The sequence below is a fragment of the Tamandua tetradactyla genome, chromosome 2, assembly GCF_023851605.1.
Source record: "Tamandua tetradactyla isolate mTamTet1 chromosome 2, mTamTet1.pri, whole genome shotgun sequence".
NCBI classification, from domain to species: Eukaryota; Metazoa; Chordata; class Mammalia; order Pilosa; family Myrmecophagidae; genus Tamandua; species Tamandua tetradactyla.
Genome location: NC_135328.1, coordinates 201,591,883 through 201,598,242, shown reverse-complemented (window position 1 = coordinate 201,598,242; position 6,360 = coordinate 201,591,883). Strand labels below are relative to the sequence as shown.

Here is a 6,360-nt window from a genome sequence, read left to right as displayed (position 1 = left end):
TGGCAGTTGCTCAGAAAATTAAGTATAGAACTACCATATGACCTGGCAATCCCAAAGAATTGAGGGCAGGGACTTGAACAGATATTTGCACACCAATGTTCATAGTGGCACTATTTACAGTTGCCGAAAGATGAAACAACCTAAGTGCCCATCAACCAATGATAGGATAAATAAAAAATAGTAAAGACATATGTGCTGGTTTGAAACTGTTTTGTACCCCAGAAAAGCCATGTTATTCTAATCCAATCTTGTGGGGGCAGACCTATTGTTGGGTGAGACCTTTTGATTTGGTTGTTTCCGTGGAGTTGTGACTCCAACTATTCAAGTCTTAATCCACTTACTGAAATCCTTTAAGAGGGAAATATTTTGGAGAAAGCTCAGATGCAAACATTTGGAGATGCAGAAGGAAAACACCTCAGGAGATGCCAGAAGCTGAGGGAGCTGTTTGAAACCAGAAGCCAGGAGAGAAGGACAGCAGACATCGCCATATCCCTTTCCATGTGACAGAGGAACCCAGATGCCAGCTGCTCTTCCTCCAAGAAAGTATCCTTTTTTGGGGTGCCTTCATTTGAACATTTTCACGGCCTTAGAATTATAATCTGTAACTTAATAAATTCTCTTTATAAAAGCCAATCCATTTCTGGTATTGCAATCCAGTAGCTTTAGCAAACTGAAACAACATATAATGGAATATTATTCAACCATAAAAGTACATGATACAACACAGTTGAACCTTGAAGACATCATGTTGAGTGAAATAAGCAAGACACAAAAAGGACAAATATTGTATGATCTCAGTGATTCAAAACAATTAGAATAAGCAAACCCATAGAATTAGAGCCTAGAATATAGGCTACTAGGGTCAGGGTGGGGATAGGGAATGGGAAGTTAAGCCTTAAAATGTACAGGGCTCATATCTGAAATGATGAAAATGTTTTGGTAATGGATGGTGGCGACAGTAGCACAACATTGTGTGCTTAACTAACAGCACTGAAATAAATATCTGAATGTGATTAAAAAGGGGGAAATGTTAGATTGCATATATGGTAACAGAATATATATTTTTTAAGTCCATGGACCTACACTTTACAAACAGTGGACCCTAAGTTAAACCATGGACCTTAGTTATTGTCCAAAAAAGTGCTACCACCAGCAGTAACAAATGTTCCACACCAGTGCAAGGTGTGAGTGATGGAGTAGAGTATGGGAGTCCCGTATTTTATGCATGATTGCTCTGCAAACCCAAAACTTCTCTAACAAAGAAAAAACAAAACTTAAAAAAAAAATCAGTGCACCATAAACGTAAGCGTTTATTTCAGGACTCTAAATTCTAGTCCATTGGTTTATACTTCTATTTTTATGCCAGTATCACCTTGTCTTGATTACTGTAGCTTTGTTATAAGTTTTTGAAATTGAGAAGTATGAGTCCTCCAACTTTGGATGTCCTTTCCAAGATCATCTTTGCAATTCTTTGTTCTTTGTACGTCCATGTAAATTTTAGGATCGGTTTGTCAATTTTGGAAAAAAGGCAACTTGGATTTTGATAGGGACCGCATACAATCTGTAGATCCATTTGTGGAATATTGCCACCTTAACAATAGTAAGCCTTTTGATCTATGACCACAGGATGTCTTTCCATTTATTGTACTCTTCCTTAATTTTTTCAATAAGGTTCTGCAGTTTTCAACGTACAAGTCTTGCACTTTTTTGTTACGTTAATTCCTAATAATTTTATTTTTTTGATGCTATTGTAAATGAAATTATTTTCTTAATTCCACTTTCAAATTATTCATTGCTAGTGTACAGAAATACAATTAATTTTTTAAAAAATTTGCCCTGTACCCTCATTTACTAGTTCTAGTAGTTTTTGTGTGTGCCTCCTCTTCTATTTTTTTGGAAGTTTGTGAAAGATTGGTGTTAATTCTTCTTTAAACATTTGGTAGAATTTACCAGTGATGCTATCTAGATCTGGACTTTTCTTTGTGGGGATTTTTATATTATTATTATTATTGCTAATTTAGTGTTTTTACTTGATATTGGTCTATACAGATTTTCCTTTTTCTTCTTGAATCAATTTTGGTAGTTTGCATCTTTCTAGGAATTTGTTCATTTCATATAGGTTGGGTAATACACTGGCACACAATTTTTTCATAGTATTTCCTTATAATACTTTTTATTTCTGAAATATCAGTTCTAGATTTTAGTAATTTGAGTCTTGGTCTTCTCTCTTTTTCCTTGGTCAGTCCAGCTAAGGTTTGTTAATTCCATTTATCATTTCAAAGAACCAACTTTTAGTGTGTTGATTTTCTCTATTTTTTTTTTTTATTCTGTGACTTGCATTTTTAATCTTTTAAGGGCGATTTTAATAAAACCAAATGCTAATTTGCCAGTGTTTTCCTTTATCATTAGAGCTCTTTGTGTCCTATTTAAGAAATCTCTGCCCCCTTCAAGGTTAGGATGATTTTCTCCTACGTTTTCTTCTAAGTGTTATTGTTTTACTTTTTACATTTAGATCTAAGTCTGAAATTGATTTCTGTTCCTGTATGAGGTGATATCACAATACAATTTTTTCCCATAGCAATATCCAACAGACACAGAATAATTTTTTGAGAAGACTCTGCTCTCCCCACTATCCTGCAGTGTCACCTTTATGATACATCAGGCTACTCAAAATGATTGGTTTGGGTAGGAATTTTACAGACAGGAATGTTGAAAAAGACAAGTAGAATGGGGGCAGGGAGAGGAGGAAGAGTAAAACTTTGGAATCCAGTTCAGTTTACTTATTCTTCTTGCTTGCTTGCTTTTGAAAGTGTTTACCAGGCACTGAAGAGACACAAGGTGAGCCATTGGGATAAGTCCTTGATATGTCTAGTGGGGAGGATTGGCAATTTATCATACAACTGCAATATAAAGCAGTTTTTTGTGTGTGATAGGAGGAAGTCCAGGGTGCTGTGTAAGCCTGCTGTTCAGTCCTCTACCTCAGCCTGGAGTTTGATGGACAAGGAGCAAAGCTTAGCAAACGAAATAATATCTAAATGAATTACAAAAGACTGGATATAAGTAGAGTTAGAGGAAGAGTGAGTAGAGAGGAACAGAGATAAAGCAGGAGAAGCTTCGGTTCAGTAGAAGTGCAAGGTTGAAATGGGAGATGGGCTAGAAAGGGAAGAAGTTCCAATACATAAGATCTTCAATACCTGGCTATTTTTAAGGCATGGGGAGCCACAGAAGGTACCTGAGCAGGGAAGTGACAAGATCTGATTTGTACTTTAAGGAAATTAATCCTGCTACAACGTGCGAATGGATTGGTGTGGGACAGACTGGAAGCTGGGAGAAAAATTTAGAGTCTAGGACAAGAAGGCACATCTGTGTATCCATTAGCTTTTAAAATGTCTTCTCTAAATAGCCTTCTAATTGTCAAATTTTTTTCTTTTCTTTTCTTTCCTTTTTTTTAAATTTTGGTTCAGCTATTTGTGGGTGTGCAGTAACCCAACAAAAATGTCCCCAGGAGTCGTCTCAAGCCCACTGGATGGGCACACACAGCAGAAGCATTGTCTCGGCTCTGTAGTCCTTTGTCTCAGGGTTCCCATTCCCTTCATAGAAAATTTCCTGCCAAGGAAGCAAACTTCAGTGGTTCGGCAGAAATGACTGTCCTGAGCGCTGATAGTCTTCCCACGTTTGGGAGAAGCAGGTAGAAACAGCACTGACCTTCATGACTCCTTGTTATGAAACTGTCTTGACTGTCTAGATGCGATCCAGGTATTATCAGGGAAGGCCCCTAATCAGCTCAAATTCAGTTCCTTGAATGAATTTTACTTGAGCCTCCAAGACTCTTCCAGAAGGCTGCAGTGCTTTAATCCCTGAAAAACATAACAATATAATAACCAATCTATTAATCCTTTCTAGCTTTCCAGTCTTTGCCCTGGGAGGCACATGGGAGTAAATGGGATAGAAATCATTAATGTACACGTCTTCACCACCTTAAATTGAAGAATCTGTGCATTGGGCAGTTTGTTCTGATAAAGAATAGAAGGGGAGAAGAGGGTGAGGTTTGTTTTGTTTTATTTGCTTGCCACACTCCACCCAACCTCCCAGCATAAAGACTGTTCTGCCGTCCTCTTCAATTCATGGCACACTGTCCTCTTTGACTGTGCAGAGCCCCCCTCTTGTATAGTAAGTTTTTCCACTACACCTTCCATCCCCACTCTCACTCTCCTTCTCCACCATAACCCTGGCTCTAAGATATTTAATATGCCTCTTATACGTAAAAGAAAAAGAAAGCAAACCCTCCCTTGACCACGTAGGTACCTACAGACACTGCTCCCCTTCTCTGCTTTTCCCAACAACAGAATTCTTCAAAAAGAATTTGGTACGTGTTTTCAATTCTTTTGCTGTATCCATTTTTCTTCCCATTCTCTTTAGAGCCTTCTCCAATGAAGCTTTCATCCCCATCGTTATACTAAACTGTCCTTGCCAAATCTGTTCACTTCTCTGCCTTCATTTTATCTATCTTATCTACTTCTAGAAATACTTTTTTAAAAATGTTTATTGTGATAACATACATACAACCCCAAAATTTCCCATTTTAACCATTTTCGTATGTCCATTTCAGTGATATTTAATTACATTCACAGTGTTGTGCTAACTTCACCACCATCCATTACCAAAAGTTTTCATTACCTCAAACAGAAACTCTGCAGCCATTAAGTAATAACTCCCCCCATGTCCCCCCTCTCCCTCTCCCCCTCCTCTTGGGACCTTTAATCTACTTTCTCTGTGAATTTGCTTATTCTAGGGATTTTATATAAATGGAATATGCACTCTTTGTCCTTTGTGTCTGGTTAGTTTCACTCAACATGTCTTTTTTGAGATTATTTAAAATTGTAGCATGTATCAGAAGTTCATTCCTTTTTATGGTTAAATAATATTCAGATATGCCACATTTTGTTTATCCATTTATTTCTTAATGGACACTTGGGTTGCCTGTCTAATGAATATTAAGTGGTATCTCATTGTGGTTTTGACTGGCATCTGCCTCCTGGCTAATGATGTTGATAACCTTTTCCTGTGCTTATTGTCCATCTGTAGATCTTCTCTGGAGGACTGTCAATTCAACTTTTTTTTTTGCCAAGAAATATTTTTATTGCAAGCACAGTGAGCAGGAGATGTCTTCTCACACAAAGTGGCTACAAGGTCCGCCATTAACTAAATCTCTCTGACAACCCTTCATTGGTTTAAAGCATATTAATTAGCGTCTTGCTATCAGGTGTACATCATTTCCACCATGTGGGACATATTCTTGGGAATATACAAGTAATATTCCATGTAGCCTGACAGGTCCTCAATGGTCATATCATCCACATAGACTCAAGCTTGCTCAGAACAGGAGTGGGGAGGGCCAGAGAGAGTTCTGGTGTGAAGTGACTGAGAGTAGTCCTCAAGGGCAGATCTTTGTTCTGGGGCCAAGGGAGGGACATTCTGCAGGCCTGAAGAGGAATACACTTCCATATCATGCCATCGCTTACACTGGCACTCCTTGCCTATGCACGCACATGGCTTGTCCTGATTTAGCTTGGAAACAGACCGAAAGTCAGAGAGATCATTGGCCTTGAGACTTGCTTGGGAGACTTGAGCAGCATCAGAAGAATCTTCATTCTTACTCTTTGATGGGAGCCTTGGAACCGAAGTTCTCAAAGGCTCAACAACTGCCCCTGTGTGATTAGCCTCAAGAGGAGAAGCAGAACATTCGCCTGCACTGAACTCTTTAGGGGTTGAAATTCCCAGCCCACTGCTGCCATCAGGGGAGTCAGTCTGGCTTTTGTGCTTGAGCTGGTTGCTGGAAGAAGTTATTGTACTGCAATGGATAAACTTTGGAGGATGAAGGACAGGAGACTTAGAATGTCAACGACGCTGGGTTCTCACTGCTCCTCGTGAAGACTTCCTTGTAGACCCATGCCAACTGTCTTTAGAGGCACACGTGGTTTTAGGTTTGGTATCATCTGCAGCTTTTCCGACTGATGCTCTAACAATTGAACTCTCCCCCACAGACAGAGATGCTATAGACCCTGATGCATCCACTCTTAATTTCTTGAAAGCAGTTTGTAGACGCTCCTTCTCTCTGTCCTTGGCTTCAGATTTCATTGTGAAAGTTTTTACACTACTATGGATGCTCCCTTTAATACTCCTCACAGCTTGGACGCTCCTGAGATCGGGTCTCGTCAGTTCAGATTGTCTCTACCCAATCGTGGTGTCCGACTGACCCCCAATTCAACCTTTCTGCACATTTTTTATTCAGTTGTTTGTCTTTTTTGTTGTTGAGTTGTAAGGGTTCTTTATATAATCTGTTTATTAAGCCCCTAACAT

The 6,360-nt window shown here is 38.9% G+C and overlaps 1 pseudogene; it reads right to left on the bottom strand.

Moving 5' to 3' along the window:
• Nucleotides 1–5,259: 5,259 nt before the first annotated feature.
• On the bottom strand, nucleotides 5,260–6,139 carry LOC143664124 (oxidative stress-responsive serine-rich protein 1 pseudogene; annotated as a pseudogene).
• Between the last annotated feature and the right edge of the window lie 221 nt (nucleotides 6,140–6,360).